This window comes from Thermobia domestica, chromosome 5, assembly GCF_964235325.1.
Source record: "Thermobia domestica chromosome 5, izTheDome1.hap1.1, whole genome shotgun sequence".
NCBI classification, from domain to species: Eukaryota; Metazoa; Arthropoda; class Insecta; order Zygentoma; family Lepismatidae; genus Thermobia; species Thermobia domestica.
The window spans coordinates 118,917,499-118,941,726 of record NC_137458.1 but is presented as its reverse complement, the minus strand read 5'-3'; the positions used below and the strand labels follow the sequence as shown (position 1 = coordinate 118,941,726).

Sequence of the window (24,228 nt, the reverse complement as noted above, 5' to 3'; positions counted from 1 at the left end):
GACCCGGGCCCGTTTGACACAGGACATTTTGACTCGGGTCCTTTTGTTGTAGGACCCTTTTGGCCAGAGCCCTTTTTATAAGGGGCGTTTCGATTTGGGCCCATTTGACTCAGGTTTTTTGTTGCGGAGACCTTTGCACCCGGGCCCTTTTGTAGCGTGGCCCTCTTTACCCGGGCTTGTTTAAAGCAATTCCCTTTTTACTAGGACTCTTTTGTCTAGGGACCCTTTTGACTCAGTCCTTTAGATATAGGTCGTTTTGATTCGACCCCTTTTGACTCGGGCCCTTTTGTTGCGGAGACCTTTTAACTTGGTCTCTTTTGATGCATGGCTCACTCGGACCCTTTTGTAGCGGGGCCCATTTTTGACATGGGCCCTTTTGACGCAGAGCTTTTTGAATCGGGTTGTTTTTTGTGTGATCCTTTTGGCCAGGGACCTTTTTATGAGGGACGTTTTGATTCTGGTCCTTTTGTCTCAGGCCATTTTGTTGCGGAGAGCTCTTCACCCGGGCACTTTTGACGCGGGACCTTTTTGGTCTGGCTCTTTTGTAGCGGGTTACTTTTGTCGCGGGCCGTTTTGACTCGGGCCTTTCTGTGTTTGCCCTTTTGTTTGCCCTTCTGACATGGAACCCTATATATAAGGCAACAGCTGAAATACCTGGGAGAAGTGGCCTGGTGGAGTATGAGTAAATCAATGATCGATCGATCCAAAACGCAGTAAAATTAATTACACCACTGTTCATATATCTTTCTTTCTATTCTCTCAACATCATGTCTAGAGATGAATGTTCTGACTAATGGGCTACAGCGGCGAAATACGATATACGCTATCAATATTAATGTTATGGATTTTAAATTAACATATATAAGGCAATAAAATGAAAAACACGATATTGGCATTTTGCCCTCCCCCCCGTTGGAAAAAAAGTCCTGCGGGCGTAAGTGATTATGATGTTTCTTAGTTACTGTATTATATTGTTCTATATACGGAATAAATACTTCTGTGTTTTTTATAATAATAAGAACCTTATCTATTTTTATTACGGTCCTTGCTTTACGACAGCGAAACATATTAACGTTCAGCGTAATCAGTTTCCATTCTCAAATAATTACAGTGAGAGGAATGAAATAATTCACGCACACATTTACGAGTTAGAAAAGTGCACTGCGAACATGTCGTAGTAAAGTCCTGAAGAGTGAAAAGCTCTAGTAGCAGTTGTTAGCAGTTATTAACTTAACATATAAGACAGTAAATTGAAAAACTGAGAATACGAATATTTCCAGAGACGGCAAAGCGGTGATGCTTCTAATTTATGTCTTTAGTCCCTATACCTACGTTATTTCCCTAGTCAAAATAAAAACTCTTCAAAATTAATCACAATTTCTTATGCAACCATCCCTTCCTTAGAGTACTGCGTGGTCACATACCCGTCACGGCGATGTAAAGGCACTTTTGGCGACGAGGATACAAGGCGGCATAGTTGAAGAAACTCTGCCTCTCAGTATCCTAAATTGTACGAAAATTTCCAAAGCAGTTTCATTGACCTGAGTACCGCATCTTGCCCACTTTGTCCAAGAGTGGGATGGTTTGTCTGGCATGGTGTTTCGAAGGCAATAAAATAAAGAAAATACACTAGGCAGAGAGAGAACAGGGAGAAGGGAGTGTACCAATTATTCCTTCCTCTAAACTTTCCTTCGCCTTCTACAAGAGAATTACTGTGCATTTTTTTTAAATTTAAATATTCTGCCTAGTCCTTCTAGAAAGCGAGGAAGGACTGGGGATGTGAGAAAAAAAACCTGTAGGATTTCAGAACATGTTTATATCTCTTATTTGTCTTGGTTGTTAACCAGGGGCGGATCCAGGGGGGCGATCGTGCCCCCCCCAGAAGAGGAAACTTTCTTATTTCATATATATAAATAAAACTCGTCCCAAAGTTTGAAGCCCTTAAAAGTAGCAGTATGACAACCCACCGCCTCCCCCCAGAAGTCGGTCCTGGATCCGCCCCTGTTGTTAACAATATTTGTTTCTCCATAAACTGGGCATTTCTCATGCTCCCATGCAAAAAGGCATTCTGTTACATAAACATTTTTGCATGCTATAAGCATATATCTTAAATAAAAACATAGAATATGCTGAATATGCTCTTAAGCACTAATATATGCAGTAACCTTTGAAATATGCATTTATATGCACTATAAAACTTCTAATTCGAGTTGCATTATTGTTGTTAGAAACCCCTACCAAGTCTAACAGAGATGCATATAAGCAAATAAAATATGCATTTGCATAAAAATCCGATGTCTACTCATTACCAACCTTGTAAGTAGCATGAAACCACAGTGCAGAGCATGCATCACTGTCAGTGGTAATCACAGAACCTTGTAAGGACCACTTAGTACATTCTGTAATGTCTGAGGAGACATCGTGAATCGCAGTGGTTTCAGCGTTGACTTTGAATAAAAGTGTAATTTATTCTAATCATATGTTTCTTTGTATTGCTTCCTGTATCATATTTTCTATGTATGGTTCAAGTTCCATAAATCTATGCCACTTCGGACATATGAATCTTATTTTCGCAAGTGACATAGCACGCAGAATTTACTTTTGTTCCAAGAGTTGCACAATAGTGTATACCTAGGTACACTTAACCACAAAAGTATCTCCCCCCCCTAAGCGCTCTAATTTCTTTACTTGGGGTCCATGCAATATGCAGTTGTGAGAACGCCTAGGCAGATGCAACCCAGCTTACACGTAACTTTTCTCGGCACTGACAGCAGTTGGTAGCCGTGATCAAAGTGTTTATCTAGGTAAAATTGTAAAGTAGGTGACTGACCACGCATGAATCAGAAAATGCTTGAAAGTAGCTGAAAATATCAAATCTAGAACAACTGCTGGGAATAAATGATTGCCTTCATTGAGAGACCTTCTCCAATTCTCATTCCAACATCTTTTTCTTTCTGGAGGAGAGAAGATCTTTGTTGCCACACTGAATATGTATTGAAATTGAAACATTTGAAAAAGTTTCAACCTGGACGGGATTCGAACTGAAGTTCAATACGCTAACCACTTAACTACCGCGTTACCTAATCTTTTATCTAAACATTTTGCTAGTTAATGTCGTTGCATGTAAGACTATACACACTGCTAATGCTCGTATGAGAAGACGTTCCTTATGAGTGTCACAATGACTTACTCGAGATTTCCTTCTTTAACTCAAAAACAAGTAATATAGACCTTCGTCAATGAGGAAAATATCACGAAACGTTCTTCAAGTTGAGGCTACCTCATTTGCGCCGATCCCAAGAGTTTCAGTATTCGCGTGCCAGCTGTTTGAAGTTGATCATGTAAAATGTACAGAAAAATTTGAACAAGAGAACAGAACCTAACCAACCCCTGCAGGGATTCTAACCCGTTCCTCTTCCTCCTCCTCCTCCTCCTACTACTACTACTGCTATTATTATTATTATTATTATTATTATTATTATTATTATTATTATTATTATTATTATTATTATTAGTATTATTATTATTATTATTATTATTATTATTATTAGTAGTAGTAGTAGTAGTAGTAGTAGTAGTAGTAATAGTAGTAGTATTACTATGGATTCGTATAGTAAAACTGCAAGTTTATTTTAATGAAAAAAGTATTATGAAAATTTAAAAAATCCTTGGGCAAGGTTTGGACCCACGCCAAAAACTATTTGCATTACTAGAACATTGCCCTAGAACACTCGGCCACGAGAGCCGACAGCAGTTGGCCTTAATTTCCGCTATATGTAGGTCATGACTCTTGATGCCCTATCTCTATCGGCCAATAAGACCAGAGGATGTCTGAAATTATTGGAATCTCCCGCACACCAAGGTCTGCGGGGTCCAAGAACACCTCTGGGCCTGTTCCATACACGACAAATTAGTTAAGGGGACAATATTGACAAATCTGACAATAATATACGAATATATATTATTTCTAATGCCTCTAATAGTAGACTTTTTTTTACTGAAATGGGCCAACGACTCATTATTGTTTTATTTACCTTTAGTGTGCTGTTCTGTTTATGTAATGTAGTGAACCTGTTTGGTGCTTCACTTATAATTTCATTTCATTTCACCTTTCTATATCTACGGGAAGTACCCTAAAGGTTGTGGTGATCATAAGAGAATAAGTGAATAAGTGATGATATCAATGAACTTTGCGTATTAATAACATTTAAAGTATCAGGTTGTCAGAAAAGTCATGACGTATTTCGGTAGAATATGACAAATGATGGTATGTGGATATACTAGAGTTATTCGGATCATGCAATAGTTTGTCATGAATAGCTAAGATGTTGAGCGTTTTGTGTAGTAATATTGCTCTTTGTTTGGTTTGGTTTCACGGATTTAATCAGAGATGGGGTGATCAATGAAAACTTGACCCACCACCCACCGCGATCCACTCTGTCCCATGATCCACCACACACATTGGCCCACTCTGACCCATCAAGACCCACTCCTACCCACCGCCCACCATGAACCATTGACAAACCAAAACACATCGTCAGCTGTCAAATTCTAACTAATCGAAGTTTGAATTTCTACGGTCAATCCCTCAAGCACCGTTCTGTTACAATAATGATGGATCTTGTCATGGGCAAAATTACGGAGAATTCCAATTAAATTATCATGGTCTAATTATTTCCTTCTTGAATTATCGATACTTTTCAGTGGAAAACGGATGAAATTTGAAACTCCCAAATCAAGGTACGTAGACCAACATACAGAAGCTTACATTACAAATTTTATGTTTATTTTTCTCACAACTTTATGGGTTGATTGTCCTGTGCTCTAAGCGCCCCATATAATAAACAAGCTTCAGCAATCCTTATAAAGCTCATGGTAAGCATATATGGATATATGATGCGAAGCACTGTATTTTTTGTTGAGTTGAGTTTATTTTGAGTTTAAAGTCCCTTTCAGCAGCGAGGCTATATGAAACATGGACCTATCGCATGCCATAAACGTCACCAACACCTAGTGGCCCACTTGCGGGTAAACGTCGATCGTTAATATGGAAAAGAATCGAAGAATTGCCGCTAGTGTCCCACTGCCGGCAGGGTTTCATCAAGTCGAAACAGATATCTCGCGTCGGGGTGTTGAAGTTACCACCGAGTCGCAGCGAGGACTTCGTTTTGGTCCGCGCTCCTCCGATTCGTCGGGGAGAATCGCGAAGGGACCAACACCAACTATCGCCAGTCATGTGCATGTGGTCTTCATTATAAATTATTTTTTCCTGACGAATTGTTTCTAAAGTGAGCTCCGGGGGTGAAGAATAACCTTTGCCTCAACATCATGAAGTGAAAAGTCTTGATTGTATGAATTTACATGGCAACTTTCTTCGATCATTAGAAAGTGAGCATAGGAGAAATATGAAATAAAGTAAATAGACACGCGTCATTTTGTTATAAAATTACATGGCGTACGCATTTTATCTTATCCCAAACAGTTATATCATATATAATGTAGCAGCACTCGATTTTCGAGTAAATTGATTTGTATATTTTGATTCTGTTTTAATGTTTATGTCATAAAAATCATTTATTAAGGTTAAGGGAATTAAATGTTGTGTATGAGAGTATAATGCAAGCTGCACAATGTTGCTAATGTTTGTGTCAGCAGTTTGTTGTAAATAAATGTGAATAAGAATGTCTTCGTTGAGAGTCTGGCAATGTAGGAAGGAAATGTTGACAATGTGTCTATCCTCACATTAGCCAGATTCTATACATTGTATAAAGTGAAGCTGTAAGATTTCACGAATTTCACGAAATTACGGATATGCGGAGAATTGCTTAGAATCGGGAAATCAGAGCGTGTCGAGGATTGCAATTTTGAGTCTTGACACATGGAAGGAATTTGTCTCTTCATGTGAAAACGGTGTCGCACGTGCTGCAAGCAGACGACAAGCAGACGACGGAGGTTGGACAAAGCTCAACAAAACCACAGGACGAGGGAGGTTTTGGATGAAGTCCTGGAAGTCCATCGAGGAGTCCTCAGGGTGCAGTTGTTCGAGTCTATGATCAAGTCTTAGTGATCAGTCTTTGGTTCGAGTTCTTGGTGAACCAAGCTTTAGCCACGAGACAGCCAGATGACAGGAGAAGGAAATACCAAATCATTCTAATAACGTAGAACATCACGCCGAGAATAGCAATTGAGAGGAGCCATACCTCAATGCTCGTTCTCGTCTTTCAACAGTAAGGAGTTTCAGCATAAAGGAGCCGAGTTCAACGCCAGAGCAACGTGGGAATTACACCAGTTTTCCAGGTATGTGTTGCACCGACTCAGGGCTCAAAGGCTCAATATTTGACCGTTTCTATACCCGTCTGGCAAATTATTCTTAATATCCGTCATTACTAGCGTTCTGAAATCTTACAGTAAACTCATAAGTCAAAGAAATACAGTGATATTAAATTAATGAAGTGGACGTATCTTTATTTAATTTATCCCCAATGAGAAACCTCTCGCAAATGAATATCAAAGTTTATCCCACTCATTCTAGATGGTGAGTGGAAGGCATCCAGTTGCACTCAACTTTGCATCCCCAATTAGGCACTGAGTGGCTGGGTTGTCATGGTGGAGACATGCTGGTGGATTACGCCTTTGTAACGATTTCAGTAGATTTAAATAGTTAAATCCCTCCCATACCTCCCAGTCTCAGTACATTTAAATAATTAAGACCTCCCTTCCCACCCATATTTTAGATGATATTATATTACGTAACTAAAACCCACCCTTCCCACCCTCTCTTCGATGAAGTGTAATTTTAAGTATTGTGATCGTATTTTCTCGAATTAGGTTAAGGTATTAAGCTATAATGTGTTAATTGATATAGTGTGAATTTAAGGTTTTGCAATAAGAAAATAATTTATCCGACTCTCCCGACCAGTTAATTAAAATAGCTCGAATATACGTGTTATAAGAATAAATAATTTTAAATAATTAATAAGTAAATGAGTAACGAAAGTATTCGTACGAGAGCACAAAAAGCGGCAAAAGGAGTACAGGTCGGAAGCTTGTTTAATATTGCGACCTCGAGTAAGAAAAAACAAGAAAGTGTAAAACCTAATTTGAAATTAGGACCCGTCGAGAACTTTCCGTCCAGTCCTATAGCAAAATCTTATACGGAAGATTTTACATCAATCTTTCCATTTGAAAGTAGCGTAATAGGTAATAAGCAGTCGAGTAGTTCAAAAGAAGATAAAATGGCGACAGGCGTAACATTTTATTCCGATGTAAACAAACTTCCGAAGTTTGACTTAAAGACAGATAATGATATAATTGGCTTCTTTGATGAGTTTGACGATGCGTGTCAAATGGCAGGCGTGAGTGAGGACAAAAGAAAAGAGCTGTTACCTAGTGTATTTAAAGGGAATGGTAGACAATGGATGAAGGTATTTTTAAAGAGAAGGAACGTTAGCGAAATTAGTTATAAGCAATTACAGAAAAGTATAATAGAGGAATTTACACGTACAAATGTAACATTAGATATAGAGGAACGTATAAGAGAAAGGTTGCATCTCGAGGATGAACCTATAATAAATTATGTGTACGATATGCTAGTTTTGTGCGAAAGATTAGACGCTAGCATGGATGACAAAAAGAAAATAGGGATAATTTTAGGTGGCCTTCAGCCATATTTCATGGAACGAGTAGGAACTAACTCGTATTCGACAATTGACAAATTTGTAGAGGATCTTCAGAAAGTAGAGAAGAATAAGTGCAAAGTAGAGAAACGCGTCAAACGGGAAAACGGAAAGGTTACTGTCAAAGACCTTCTCAAGAAAATGAGAGAACAAGTAGAAGAGGAGGATAGCGATGTGGAAATTGATAAGTTGCTGTTAAAGAAAGAGATTAAAAATAGGGAAGACGTAAAAATTAAGCAGGAACCACCAAGTATCACTCAGTTGGGTGAGCTAGAGAAGAAAATAGAGAAATTACAGTTAACATTAACGACTAAGTTTCAAGACCGGAATAGTAGAGAAGATAAAAGCGATAGTGATTCGAAGCAACAGAAGAATAATAATAGTAATTTTAGAGGAAATAGAAATTTTCGTAATGGAGGACGAAATTTTTACAAAAACAATGGAAATAGGAATTGGAATCGGGATAATAATAATAGTTATAATAGGAATAGAGGTTCTAGCGGATACAATAACAGAAGAGGATTTAGAAATAATTGGCGTAGTAACCGAGGTGGAAGGAAGACGAATTTTTGGCAACAACGAGGGAATAGTTGTTGTGCTAACGGTGTTAATGGTCCATCATGGTGCCAAAATCATAGTCAAGTAAATGGTCCAGTACAGTATGTTCCAGTGGTACCGAACCAGATAAATGGTACAACTTACTATCAGGCTACAAGTTCAAATAATTTAAACCAAGTCAAACTGTAAATGACAGAGGCGCATTTACAGGCGGTAAATCAAAAGTTAGAGAAATAGTAGCCTCTACGTTAACAGATAATAATATGCTCTATGTTCCGATAGAAGTAGACGGGAGAAGTCATAAGGCGTTGATTGATACAGGATCGCAGATATCTATTGTAAATGAAAAGCTAGTCCCACCTAGTGCGAAGGTAATCCCTAGACAAACACGTATTCGTGGAATAACACAGAATGTGTTAGTAGTAAATAAGATCGCTGTGATTAGATTTAAAATGGCCGGACAGACATTTTATTTGGAATTTCGCGAAGTGAAGGATTTTCCGTATCAAGTTTTGATCGGGAATGATTTTCTACAGAGTCAGAATTGCCAAATAAATTACGGTCAGAATAAATTGACATTGCAGAGATTTGGAAAGCCAAGATTAAGGAAAAGGGAAGAACAGGAATCTGTGACTGTGTCTGATAATGCAGCTTTAGGAATAAAACATTGTATTAGGCCACAACACTCGCAACACTCGATCAATTTGACCCTCTCCAACTCTGGATTTGACATCACATAGAAAATGGAAGGCCAAAGTGTGCATGTTCACCATATTTTATTGTTTTACTTCAGGCAAGGGAAGAACGCGCGAATAGTGTTTGTGACTTTTAGTCCTCCATGTTTCTGTGTTTTGTCCCTGTTCTTAAAGGGTTAGTGGAGAACTGTAAAAGTGAGTAAAACGCGCCAAAATAGAAAACAAGGTACTGAGGAAGGTTCGTTAAATTAATCAACTTAAAATATAATCAAGTGCCCTGAAACACCAGATTCCAATCAATATAAGTATCTGTCCAATGCCGCGCCGTGAAAAATCAGGGCCCGAGGCGAGAGCATACAGCAGCGCCTCCGTACATATGAGTTGTCAATTTAAAGTTGACTTCTCTGGACTATTCTTTCTGCATAATGCTTTACTATTTTATCATGACTGAAATCAGAAACTTTCAGCGTTATTACACTGGAATCGTAAAAGTGCGTAATTACTGAATTCACTGCAGCTTCATTTTTTCCTTCTCCCAGAACAGTGATGTTTTAGAGGGGGACGCGGCAGAAGTCCTAAATGGCAGAAGTCCTAAAATGCAGAAGTCCTAAATTGCATTAGACCTAAAATGCACAAGTCCTAAAAATTATTTCGCGGCACAAGTCCTAAATGGCAGAAGTCCTAAAGTGCAGAAGTCCTAAAGTGCAGAAGTCCTAAAATGCAGAAGTCCTAAAGTGCAGAAGTCCTAAAATGCAGAAGTCCTAAAAGGCAGAAGTCCTAAAAATCATACCGAGGCAGAAGTCCTAAAGTGCAGAAGTCCTAAAGTGCAGAAGTCCTAAAAATCTCTTGTGGCGCTACCATCGCGTCCGTAAGAAGAATACTGTCAATCTGTTAGTCAAAGTTTTAGATATACTGTTTCATATTACAGAGCCTTAGTTCTTACAAGTTATTTGTATAAATACATATTCTATCGTTCTGAAATAATAAATAAATAAATAAATGAAGCCTATTGTCCTTTCTTACTCTTTCCATGATATATTTCTATGTTGACAAAATTTTAACTTTCTATCAAATGTGATTCCCAGATCTTTTATAATGTCTGTTTTTCTCTATTTCCACACCATTGACTTCTTATTAGTAACATAATATTGTGTTTTAGTTATGTACGTCATAAATTTTGCTTTCCTTGTGTTGTTTTGAAGTAAATTATTTTTACACATATATTTCTTGTACAGAAGTCTTTCTGTAGCAAATAATTGTCATATTCGTAATTAACTACTCCTGGGATACGGCTGTTTCGGTGTAGGACGTTTTGGTGCAGGGCGTTTCGGTGTACGGATTGCTCGGTGTAAGGACGTTTAGGTGTGAGACTGGTTCGGTGTAAAAGTTCTAATGTTTACACTGAAACGTCCACTCTTCAAAATGAAAATTATTCGTTAGGGAGAAATAAATTCACGAAGTAGAATATATAAATTAATAAATAAAATAAAAATTAAATGTTTCTGTAATTGGCAAGGGTTACTTATTTATAGTGAGTCCCCTCGCTTCACTCTATGTCAGAACTTCTTATATCCTCAAATGTTATAATTATTAATTGATTGGGAAAACGTTTTACGGTAATGATATATAGTAAAAAAGTGTGTGATGCATAAACATTGTGTACACCACACACACCTTATTACGGCAATAACTGAGCACAAATCGCAAAATGCTGCACAATCTTTGAAAGAAAATTTTCAAACACAGATGGTTTTTCTTCCAATAACCGCTTTTATATCATGCATACCCAATAAGATTAGCAAATCTAGGAAAAGAAAACTAATTATGAATCAGTGATGAGATCTTAATTATATTATTACGGAGATGTAAATTCATGTTATAGTTGTAGAGAAGGACAGTGTCAGAAAAATGTCTCAAGAAAATTTTTAACGGCCTAAAGAACACAACAAGAGGCTGAATCCTACCAGTTGTTCCTGCAGAAATTGTTTCTATTATGAGTTACTCTTTTGTTCTTAAACGTGTTTAATAATTACAGCAAATGAAGGATGTTTATAATATAATGTGAAAGAATACAGTTTTAAAAGAATTAAACTACGTCAACATGTTAAAATAATTAAAAGAACCTAATTAATTAGCCACTTTGTACTCTCATTTGCTTAACTGGAATAACCGAGGCCTAAACGAAATGAGTTTTCTGCCCAAATCTTATAAGCAGTGGGATATTTTAATATTATAGAAATTGACCCTCCTTCCCCTTAGAAGTGTAATTTTCAAGATACTGAAACATATAGTATTTTATTACTTTTAGTTAAAAGTTCAAATACCGAGTTTCACGCATCTAGCTTAAACAAATCCTTCCTTAATTTATTTACATATTTTCTGAGTAAGTAATGGGGAATTCGAACATTAAAAAAGTGCTCCCTTTGCTCTTTCCTTTTTATGTGTTCAATTTTCAGTTTTTTTTAACAGGAAAGATTATATGCCAAGTTTCATTTTACTAGCTTCAGAAACTTGCGAGATACACTACCCTTTAAAAAAATCTTGCCCCACCCGTTTTACGATACTTATTTCCAAAAATTCTTTCATATGTCTTGCTTTCATAAGAAAATTATATTTTATAATTAAAATTTAACGACTCTACTTGTAGTAGTATGCCCAAAAAATCACTCATCTTTACTCTTTTATATAAGAGTACAGAAGATAAATAAAGTCAAACAAATGGATTTCCATGAACAGTTTCCGATTTCTTATAACTACCTGATTCGTACATTTCCCACAAGCTGTGATTTTAAATTTACGCTCTGTCAAGGTCCAGGTTTCAAAAAGGAACTAACTGGAAATATAATAATATTATGTATTTGTGTACTGTGTAATATGTATAAATTTATTGTCTTTCGTAATCTGGAAATAAACTTTTGATTTGCTTTTAATATATAAAAACCATGCTCCCCTAGAAAAATTTGCAGGCTACACCCCTAAATGACTATGTAGTAATTTCTGCAAAAATGGCACAGGACCTAAAATTTAGGTCTAATGCCTATATTTTTAGGACTTGTGCCATTTAAGACTTATTAATGTCACCCACTGTATTGCATAATAAATGTTCTTTGCTCAATTTTAAATTTACTGCGTTCTTTATGTATACAGTTGGTATTTAATGTTCACTCGTGAAATGTCTAGTGTGCTTTTGTCCTAATTAAGTAAACTTTGGTGGATTTTTGTCCTACTCTTAATAAAATACGCTCCGCACAGTATATATGGCAATTCTGAATGTTTGCTTGGTTTCAGAAGTCTGGTAAAATATTCTTTTTAAACATTTTTTTTATTATTTATTTATTTATTTATTCTTGTTTTAGGAATTTGTCTTGGGATTCTCGTATCTCCATTCGAAAGAAACGAATTTCTTAACAAATTATGTAATTAATTCTTAGAATGAAATAGGTTGTATTATGTAATTCGTGTATAAGTGCAGAACAGATAGTGATAATAACGATCTTAGTAGTACAAATATAGCTGTTACTGTTGGAATTAGATACGTTCGTAACATTATTGCCAACTAGTTGCTGCATCGTCCCAATTTCGTGTGGTGGTGGCGAATTTCAGAACTAAAGCAAGTGAATGATAAAGGCAGAAGTCCTAAATGGCAGAAGTCCTAAACGGCAGAAGTCCTAAAAGGCAGAAGTCCTAAAGTGCAGAAGTCCTAAAATGCAGAAGTCCTAAAGTGCAGAAGTCCTAAAATGCAGAAGTCCTAAAGTGCAGAAGTCCTAAAATGCAGAAGTCCTAAAGTGCAGAAGTCCTAAAGTGCAGAAGTCCTAAAATTTAGGTCTAGTGCCCATATTTTTAGGACTTCTGCATTTTAGGACTTCTGCACTTTAGGACTTCTGGATGTCACCCGTTTTAGAGTAGTGGCTTAAGCGTTAGTTTCATGATGTTGGGGACGCGAGTTCGATTCCGATTGTGGCAATTCAGGAAATTTTTATAATCTACAAAACTGATACTTCTGATGTAAACTAACATGAAAAATATTTTATTTCTTTGGGTCTAATGATTGAGACAACCTCCTTTACAGGTGAAATGCCAACAACACAAAACGTATCAACCTTCCGTATATCATCCGTATCAACCTTCGTAACTGTCTGGCAAGTAACGTGTTTGGACAAGAATTGATGAACACATAAGGGCTAAACACGTCCTTACTGCTGTAGTATGGGCCAAAAATGAGTTCCAAGGAATTATTCCTAGCTGTGCACAAATTGCAAATAGTGATCGAACTTACAATAGGGATCGCTAGTCACGAGAATGATCCTATTTAAGATGGCACCTCAGTTTTTTACTTAGAGGAAGGGCGAAACAAAATGCATTACTGTTATCATCTGACAAATCTTTATATTCCATTTTTTGTTGTCATAAAATGATAATTCTATCTGTAAATCCATAAACGTAATAATATGATTGCGTTCATGTGTAAACCTAAGAAACATCTGACATACTATATATCTTTTCTGTTCCTATGAATACCTTCGACTACGTTAGTTTTCCTTTACATTGTGGTAATAATAATAATAATAATAATAATAATAATAATAATAATAATAATAAAGGAATAACATAACTACAATACCAATTACATAAAAATTATATTTTCATTCAGAAAAAATACTATTTACCACGACGAGATATGAACCGAAGTAGCTGCAATGGGAGTTTCCTGCTTTAACAATTTTTTTTAAAAATAAATCGCCCCAACCGGAGTATTGTTCGCCGCTGGCACCTTACGTCCTTTCGACGTAGTCCAAACACTACAGGAACACGAAAACAGAAATACTGAGAACAATTAAAATTCCGATCTTGCTCTTGAGAGAAATTCGAACCCCTAGTGGATTGCCCTTCATGATCAGAAGCCAAACGCCCGGGATCACTCGGCTAGTGCCAACGGTTCAATTTGCCAAAAACTGCTGATATGAATATAAGAAAATAAACTAGTAGTTATGGAACATAAACATAGAACTGTCTATTTCTACACGTGTTGATACAATTCAAAGAATGTGAAAATAATTTCTGTCGTCTTCTCTTCCTTGGAAATTAGAAGTTATGGCAAAAATGAAATGTAATGTAAATCGGGACCATCCCTGCAAACCATGACCAGCGCCGTAACTTAGATTCTTTTCTGGGGGGCAAGCATTAATAAGTTTATTTGGGCCCCCTAGAAAAAGTTGTTTTTCTAATTATTGGGCCCCTCTCTTCAACTTAATCTTTGTGGGCCCTCCCATACGAATAAATATTATTTCTAGAGCCTCCTGATAGTGACATTTTTTGCTGAAATGGGTCCACGACTTATTTTTGTTCTACTTACTTTTTGTGTGCTGTTTTGTTTATGTAATGTAGCGACCCTATTTAATGTTCATTTCTAATTAAATGTTACTATCGTATATGGAGTAAGAAAATTTTGTCTGAAAACGTGCCCCCTCCAACGGCGGGGAGCTTCTCTAGTGGGGCAGTTGCCCCTGCCCTCCACAAGTTATGGCTCTCCCGATGGCCTAGTCTCAACTTGAAGAAAGTTTCGTGATATTTTCCTCATTGAGGAACGTCTATATAACTTGTTTTTGAGTTAAACAAGGAAATCTCGACTAAGTCCATAAGACACACAATTTGTTTATATTTTTATTTATATTTTGTTTATATTTGTTTGCTTTTGTTATATTTGAGTATCTTGTTTATAGTTTCCCATGAAACGACCTTAACCAAGTATTAGTTTGTGGTGGAAGTTTAAATGGCGCGGTAGGTGAACGGTTAGCGCATTGAACTTCTTTTTGGTGGACCCGGGTTCGAATTCCGACCACACTGAAACTTTTTCAAGTTTTCTGTTTCAATTTCAATTTCAATGCATACTCAGTGTGACAAGCAAGATCTTCTCTCCTCCAGAAAGAATAAGATGTTGGAATGAGGGGAATTGGAGAAGGTCTCTCAATGGAGGCATTCATTTACAAAGTTATTTCTAGCAGTTGTTCTAAATTTGATATTTTCAGCTACTTTCAAGCATTTTCTGATTCATATGTGATCAATGTTTTTATTTCTTTGAATATACAGTATATAATGAAATATGCATTACATACACAGCAATATTGAGATTAACATATGATGTTCATTGGATAACACGCTCTGAACTAGAGAGATTGATCTCAGTATGGAGAGATGTTTCGTGCGTCATCTAGTCGCAATTTTACTTCCATACAGACTTGACTCAGGGCTACCAACTGCTGTCAGTGCTGAGAAAAGTTACGTGTAACTTGGGTTGCATCTCTCTAGACGTTTTCACAACTGCAAAAGACCTGGACCTTAAGTAATGGAATTTGAGTACTTAGGGGGCAGATACTTTTGTGGCTGGGTGTACATATACTAGCAGAAGTGTCCGAGTTACGTGACGAAGAATAAAGTTTAATGAATAAAATTTCAGTGTTATACGAAATAACTTCTTTCCTCCTTTAAAAATGGGAAAGCTGGAATACGTGTTTGCTCATTCTTATTGAGGAGTTTATAACCAATAATTCACGTCTCCGACTTAAGTGAATCCTCACATTCAACATTATGTGCTTATAAGATCTGAAGTTAGAGCAGTATATGAATTACTGTTTCTTATTTCATGAGCGAAGTGTTTGCATCCTGTATTTCACACCTCCAACTCAGACCTCCAACCATAACTTAAAACAGGGGAGGGCAAGATAATTTTGGGCGGCTAACTCGAAATGAAATCTTTCAGTATTACTTCACGTCACACGATTTTGCCCTGTAAGCTAAAGGAAACAGTGACGTTGAGAATGAATGAAATGTTGGAAAGAAGTAAGTGGGAGGAAACTAGAGAACCACGAAAAAGTCCACATACAGGGTATTTCTGTGCCACAAAGTCCACTGGGCACCAAATCAGAGTTCTCACACACCAAGGGTGAAAGCTGTGCCCCTGAGTCACAGCCAATCCGGGGCTAGGTCGAGTCCACTTTACGCTCATTGTTTCGTAGCATATAAATGTTACGATTATGAAGCCTTCGAAATGCATTAAACAATTAGCTCGATTTGATTGTGAACTTATATCAATAGTTTCTGTAAATTTAAAAGTGATTACAAAATGAATACGTAATTTTATTAGGTGAATATAAAATATACTCCCAGCACAAAACAAAACTATATGGAATTGTCATGAAAAAAAAAAGAAAAGAAAATAGCGTTGCAACCAGAAGAGTAAAGTGAGAAGTGTATTTATCTCACAGTGAACTGCTTTAAAGCCAAGTGGTCTTACTCAAAATTTAAATTTTCCAAGAGTGAAAGTTTAAGTTAAATATATCATGAACAATCCATATTTCTTTTATGTTGGGAACCAAAATTGTTTTATTTAGCGTTTAAAAAGCTCCTTTTAAAAATACCTATCAATAGAAGTGAAAGGTACCTGTACTAGTTCTTGACATCCAAGCAGTCTATTTATTCCAATATACTATGTAAAATAGTCTCGTATCATAATATGTGATGTTCAATAAATGTTTCACTATATATTATCCGTAACACGTTATTGGGGAAGCGAATAATCCAGAAGTTATTGTAGTCTATTGCTTTCATGAAAATAAAAACACAATAGATATAACTATGCTAAATTACTATAGACTGCCAATTGCTCATTCAGAGAATTTATGATGTTCACTTTATTGCAATGGTTTTATAGAAACTAGATAAAAAATTATTATTATTATTATATTTGAAGTACAATCAAATATCACGACATTAATTATTAGTTTTAATTAACTGAATTGAGCTGAAAAATAAATCTTAATCTCGAAAAATTAACAATTTGTTGTATGATTGACGTTTTCGTCTCGCGCAGGTTCTTTTTCTTCAAATAAAATTGGATCTCTCTTTGGTAGGTGTGAATAGTTTATTGAAGTTAATAAGAAAAATAAAAGTTTACAAGTTCCACAACAAACGATTACAAAATGTTACTGACTGTTCTTTCAGTAAAACTATTAAAGTTCCACTTTAGGTAGAAAATAGAATCACCAGATACGATGAAATACAAGAACATACGAATACGAAGATGTAAAGCTATATATTAAGTACCAAGATACGTGTTACTAAGATACCTATTATAAACCAAGATACAGACCGCAGAGCGAATAATAATACGTCAGTTCTTCCCCGGAATGTGCCAAACCTTGTATAGCAACTAGTATATAAAACTATCGTAAGCACAAAGATCAAATCATCACATGAGCTTAGGTCGACACGTGGACGCACGTGGAGACCTATCATACAGACTTTGAAATTGGACTTAGTAATCCATGCTCTCACTGCGTGATGTACACGCGCGTACATTATCATACCTCCTTTAAAAAAGAAACCATTACAAAAGGGAGTATTTTGAAAGTACATATAATATCATCCCATATGTGTGACCCTTCAGTGACCCTACATCCTGTTGTTCTTGGCTGGCACATTATTAATAGCTTAAAGAATAAAGATTCGTCTTTTAAACAATATTAACATTGCCTTCAAAAATAATATAACAACTATAAAATACACTAACTTATAATCGAACCCCGAACCTTTATATACAATATATACAGTGACATTCCAGGTAAGTACTGCTAAGAGGGGAGGTGCATCGAAGGTGATAAACTAAATAAGAAAAAGAAAAGAAAAAATAACAGTAAATATGTGTTCATACATATGTGCTCCCTCCTTTTTTGAATTTTCATATCAAATTGCGAATTTGGATACTGAAAATTCACAGTCTGATATGAAACATAAAAAAGATTTTTACCTTTCCTTACGTAGATTAGGACTTTTCTTAGATGGGACAGCTACCTGTAACTCATTTGTAATCTCAGTAAGCTGCTCAGCAATCCTTGACATGACTACAGGCTCAGTGGTATCTTGTTTTTGATTTATTTTGGTAATAATAAAATGTTTAATACTTATTTGTTTACAACAGCTATCATCATCAAAATACCTTTTGAAAAAGCGAAAACATTTACATCGGTTACAACAACAAAATATTAATATTAGATCAGAACTGTACCAAAATATGAAAACCACAAGAGATGAGTTATCTTTTCAGAATGAAGTAGTTTCCATTGTTCATCATCTATTTTCTTTTCTATTTCCTGAATTTTATGGTTTGCTACCTTTAAGTGACTAACTGAATTAATTACATGCTGAATAGGTATAGTCGAGTCAAAATACGGTTTGACCTGGGCAAAATTGCAACCTTTAGTTTTACACCTGTATTTTGTTTAGGTACCTCCCCTGATGGAAATATCCAAAATCCGACCACGGGAACACCCCCTAAAACGGTTTTCAAAATGGCGGACAATGGTTTTTCGAAAAAATCGTAGACCTTTACGTTGGCGGCTCTAGTAGCCCTCTTAATTGACACAGAGACATAAATGATACCTCGTTGAAACGGTCATAGACCACAAATTCCAACGAAGTGACTTTTGTACCCATCATGCCCAATCCGTAGAAGAAGAAGTATAAGAAAGTCGATTTTTTGTTTTTTTAATTGATATTTCTTGGACCCTGGGAATACTGTACATCTTCATACGCAGGCAGAAAAATTCCTACGCGTAGACCAGACATTGGTAACAATAATATTAAAAAAATGAAGGACGTAGGTTCAACAGTAAGGGAGATAAAAATTCGAAACCGCGGACAAAGGAGGGTCACTGTATATTTTTTCCTGTGGTCTAACTTCTGTTTCTTAGATCTAGCATCCTCCCTAATTGTCACAGAGACATGAAGCATACGGCGTTGGAAACCTTATGGAACCACCTTGCCAACGACGTATCGTTTGTGCCCCCTGTGCCCAACTGTAGGAAAAGAAGAAGAAGAATCCTTTTAAAAAATTGGGAAAATCTACACTTTTACCTTTCTTGGACTCTGGCAACCCTGATAATCGTTCTACGCATGAAAAAATCTTGTTTCTTTCTTTAAATCAAAGGTCGCTTTAATATAAGTACTATACATAAAACATAAATATTCTTAAGCAAAAGAATGCTAATAACGAAATATTTTGGGAGGCAAATTACACATCTACATCGTCATTGCCTACGCTAACACTGTCCTCACCATATTCGTTTAAACATTCAGTTTCTTGGCATACACCACAAGCAATAGTGAATAGAAGGTCATACCATAATACAGTGTACAAGACAATGCGTTTTATAGAAACATAACACCTATATATAAAGCAAAAACATTCTAAAGCAAAAGAATGGGAAGACCAAAGACTTTGGGAGGCAAATTACACATCTACATCGTCATCACCTACGCTAACACTGTCCTCACCCTATTCATTTAAACAGTTAAAACATTAAGTTTCTTGGCACACATCACAAGCAATAGTATATGGAAGGGCATGCTTTCTGCAAGTACAATACGTTCTTGCACACCCGGTAGCGCAGTTGCAATGAACAATAGTGAGCAAATTCCATACCCATCAAACACGATGGTTGATGTGCCATATTTACGAACCGCATACTCAACAAATGATGCAGCGATATTGTCGTACGAACTGCCTTTACACCATGGTAGTCTATGTAACTGAGACAGTGTTGCCAGACGAGTCAGTTGGAAAAGCAGGAGATTCGAAGATAAAAAACAGGAGAAAGCAGTAGACACATACAGTGGTGGCGTTTGAATGTGAATCCGGGAGGGGGAGTAATAACATTTGCTATTATTAAGGGGGCAGTAGTCAAAACAAGCAGTCCAGAATTCATTTCCGATGAAGTACGTTGAGCAAATGAAAGGGAAAAGTCCCGATTTATATCAATATTATTTGATACACACATGTGTGAAGTAAAACGTAGTGAAAGAGCAAAGTGGAGTGGGAAAATGTCTTTTCATGCACGTAGCGATAACGTAGCTACATGGTGCAGTCACACGTGACCATGGCGTAAGACGATTTCTTGCTGACGATCGTGGAGAAACGATCTAAGCCACTCTTCCAACCCAAGTCCCAATCTAAACAACACTTATTTGCAAATCTTACAGAAAGTCATAAAAACGCTAACCATAATACATATAGAAGATGACGTACAGTTGTATTCTTTGGATTCATATTATATACAGCAAAGCTCTATAACTATATGCTCTATAGAGCTTTGTGTGTTATAACAGAAATTCCGTCTTTTTATGAGAGGAAACATTGAAAATTTAATATTATTAATAATATAATTTTTCAACTTCTCGAAGTAACGAAAAAGCAGGAGATTGTTAACTTTTCATTTTCTTTCGCAGTAGATCAGTAGAACGTAGAAAAAGCAGGAGATCTCCTGCAAAATCAGTAGATCTGGCAACTCTGAACTGAGATCCTCCGTCTAAGACATACAGAATATTGTCTGGCTCCGTTTCCTCAAACTGTGCGGTCTGCTGCTTGCTGAACTCTAGTATCACATGGGCCAGTGGGGCTTTGTCTGCCTTACGCATCATGCTGGGTGACTCAAATAAAGCTGGTGGGTAGGCGCATAATTCATGCGTTAAGGTCTCGTCTAAAGATGTGCTGCCTGCATTAGCGACAACTAACAGTCTCTGAAACAAAAGATTCGAATCGACGGAGATATCGCTGCTGATTTTAACACTACTCGGGGATGCTAGAGTTTTGACTTTATCTGCACGTTTCCACTTCACAGTGAACAGGTCTTTGCTAGATAGTTTCTTCGCATGCTCTTCTCCAACTGAAAATAAATTCTGGATGTTGACCGAGGAATCCGCTGTGACGCCAGTGGCAATGTTTCTCAACGATTTGTCTCCGTCAAGTGGTGAAATGGGCTGCAGTCCTGCAAGTATGCGACGTGTATCACTGATATCACTGACATTCTTGACGTTTCGGCTTCTTTATGTTGTTCGCTAGTGACATATGCTGTATGAGTAAGAGTTTGCATCGCCAGATTGTACTCGGAGCATTCTGGCATTGAGAGCACCCACAAAAATCTTTGCATCTCCGACATTCCACTCCCAAGGGTTAGACCTCCAGTGGACTTTCGCGATCTCATCACAACCTGCTCTAGGACTAGATCAGAGGACAACCCAGTCCAATAACGGTTGCTTCTTCTAATAACTCAGAACCCATTTTGTGTGTTCCGTTGTCGGTCTCCAGAAAAACATTCTCCACAAGCAATGCACTTAATGCGAGGTCAGCCATCATGTGCGCACGGAAGGCTCTTGCTACGGACTTGCCACTTAACATATGTACAACCGAATTTTTTCCATAAACCTCATGCAAGATTTCACGTAAGCCTGAACCATCCATCAGGGAACCAATTGCTCCTAGAAGGGTCATCAGAGTATGAAATGAGCCCAACAGGAGAACCGTGTCCTTAATACTTGTGTTATGTGCTCTGCCATTCAGGATACGTGAAGCTTTCCGAAACAGTGGTTGTCTAAGGTGATGACTGGTGTGAATTTATATTTTCTCGAAAGATTATTCAGGTACACTAAAGTGGAATAGATGCATGACATTTCAGATGGATGGAGGTGAATAATCGTTAAGCAAAGAACAGTGGATTTCCCTGAATGATGAAGAAATGCATCTGCATGAATGGTCTGCGTCATTCCTGACCAGTTTGGTGTGCGTGACGGAAAGTGTCAGGAAAGTTTCCACAAAATATCCAAGGAGTTTTCGTTCGGGGATGGTGCTGTTACCATTTCACAGTTGACCTTTTCAAGAATAGCCCTGGCTTCAGTGTATGCGTGAATGGTAACACTGGCAAGGGACTTCACATTAGCATCAGAGACAGGCTTCCCAGGAATGGTTAGACTGGTAGTAATGGATGGAGTAATGGCCGCCAACTTTTCCAACACCATGGAATGTTCCTAAGCCACTCAGCTTTTGGAGATTATGGTCTACGTTTGGAGACTCTGCAAAGAGGAGAGTCTGGTCTGCTGGCATTTCGATCACACGATTACCAAATGTACTTGCAGCACAGCGTTCAAACAGCTGAACTTGCGCGTATAAAGAGCAAAATCCCAGGTGATGCAGCGTGTCAATCAGGTGTTTCGATCGATAGTGGTGGTGCAGCTGCTATCATATCTCTTGGTTTTGCTGCTTGCATCAAACACTGGCCAATCTATGCTATTTTGGTTTCATTGTCCTTTCCGGCAAAAAGTGTGGCATAGAATAGTTTAAGGCTAGGTGCTGAAGGAATTCCTGAATGGTCAAGTCGCTGGGTGAGGATATGTATCACTTCCAGTTTGTAGTTTGGATTTTATGTCGCTTTTGATCAGTCGAGCTACGGTTTCTATTATTCTTTTTTTCCTTTTCTTCATCATACTCTCGTGGTAAATCACGATATGCCCGTAGAATGTGATTGGCAGTTTCTCGAAGTGTAATGAAGTCGTTTTCTCCACTGTCACTAGAAATTATAATTTTTTCATCGAAGTACTCCATTAGTTGACGCATCATGTGCCGTCTGTCATATGCAATGTGATCAGTCCCTACAAGAAATGTGCCCATTTTTGTAACAAGTTCTCCCGTAGTTAGTTGCTCATCATCGTGCTCTTCCAAATAACTACAGATGCGCTGAAATGCTCGGATTCTCTCATCATTTGTAGGTCGGCCAGCCCGGAATTTTTTTTGACGCTGACTGATTATCGGTGCAGTATTGATGAGGAATTGCTTTACCTGTTCGAAAGTTGATACTACAGGATCTGTGATAGACACAATCTCCTGCATGAAGATCAGATGAGAAGTATTCAATTCGACATTGCACAGTTTGTGACCCGGTATCGTTTCGTTTATTGCAACACTTTAAAAAGCTGTGTGGCAATACTTGTGTTTTCACTCGCACATTTTCTGATTTCAACACGTGACGGTCATCAAATAAGACAGGCGTTCCGCAAAACAGACAGTCACTGTTGCTGTTGAAGGACCAATCCGACAAGCGAGTAACTCGTTTTTGAATCGGCGATGACGTTTTTCTTTTTAGGGCAATCGCGATATCTTTTTTATGAATATAACGTTTGCGACAAGAGACATGAACCACCATACTTGTAGCGACGAGAATGTTACTACCGCGAGCCTTACTGGCATTGTTCACTCCTTCACCTCCCTTTTCTTGAAGTGTGATGAGGTTATCGTCAGGATCTAGGCTTCTGCAGATGATATACAGACGTGTATGGGAATCAGCCATGGTTCTTCAGTGCCTAGGTTCATGCAAGATTATGATATGTAGAAAAGCTTATCTAACCCCATTTCCAACGACGTATCGTTTGTGCTCCCTATACCCAATGATTATCAGGGTTGCCAGAGCCCAAGAAAGGTAAAAGTGTAGATTTTCCCAATTTTTTAAAGGATTCTTCTTCTTCTTTTTCTACAGGTTGGGCACAGGGGGCACAAACGATACGTCGTTCGCAAGGCGGTTCCATAAGGTTTCCAACGCGGTATGCTTCATGTCTCTGTGACAATTAGGGAGGATGGTAGATCTAAGAAACAGAAGTTAGACCATAGTAAAAAATACACAGTGACCCTCCTTGGTCCGCGGTTTCGAATTTTTATCTCCCTTACTGTTGAACCTACGTCCTTAATTTTTTATATTATTGTTACCAATGTCTGGTCTACGCGCAGGAATTTTTCTGCCGGCGTATGAGGACGCACAGTGTTGCCAGGGCCCAAGAAATATCAATTAAAATAACAAAATCGATTTTCTTCTTCTTCTTCTACGGGTTGGGCATGATGGGTACAAAAGTCACTTCGTTGGATTTTGTGGTCTATGAGCGTTTTAACGAGGTATTATTTATGTCTCTGTGTCAATTAAGAAGGTTACTAGAGCCGCCAACGTAAAGGTCTACGATTTTTTCGAAAAACGATGGTCAGCCATTTTGAAGCCGTTTTTGGGGGTGTTCCCGTGGTCCGATTTTGAATATGTTATTCAGTAGTAATTCCTGAATCGAAAACTGTTTAAAAAGCTTGTGTTGCAATTTTCCCCAGGTTGAGGGTAAAATTTCTCTAGATTTCCTGGACTAGTAGGTTAATTTGCATATCTTCCAGGTATATATGAGAATTTAATATTTCACAACAATTATCAGTAAGATTTAATTTCGGAGTAAAGTCTTTACCTGTAACATTGGTTTCATACTACATTTGTGTTTGGAGGATCGCCTTCAAACCATAAGCTTTACAATTATTATCTACATGAATAATACCTGAATTTGTCAGAATTAAATCATAAGGTTCAAATCGATTACATAATATTGTCATTTTCTCTTCCTGTGGAGCAGCAAAAATCCACTCATTGTTATTTAAGGTTACGAATATACAA

General features: G+C 37.4%; 1 protein-coding gene across 1 annotated transcript in view; it reads right to left on the bottom strand.

The window, feature by feature from the left end:
* LOC145686070 (sphingosine-1-phosphate phosphatase 2-like) overlaps positions 1-17,124 on the bottom strand; it is a 90,041-nt gene extending 72,917 nt beyond the window's left edge. The window contains exon 1 of the mRNA XM_081758984.1: positions 17,076-17,124. The gene's annotated coding sequence lies outside the window, so the exon portion shown is untranslated. The remainder of the gene's footprint in view (positions 1-17,075) is intronic.
* Between the last annotated feature and the right edge of the window lie 7,104 nt (positions 17,125-24,228).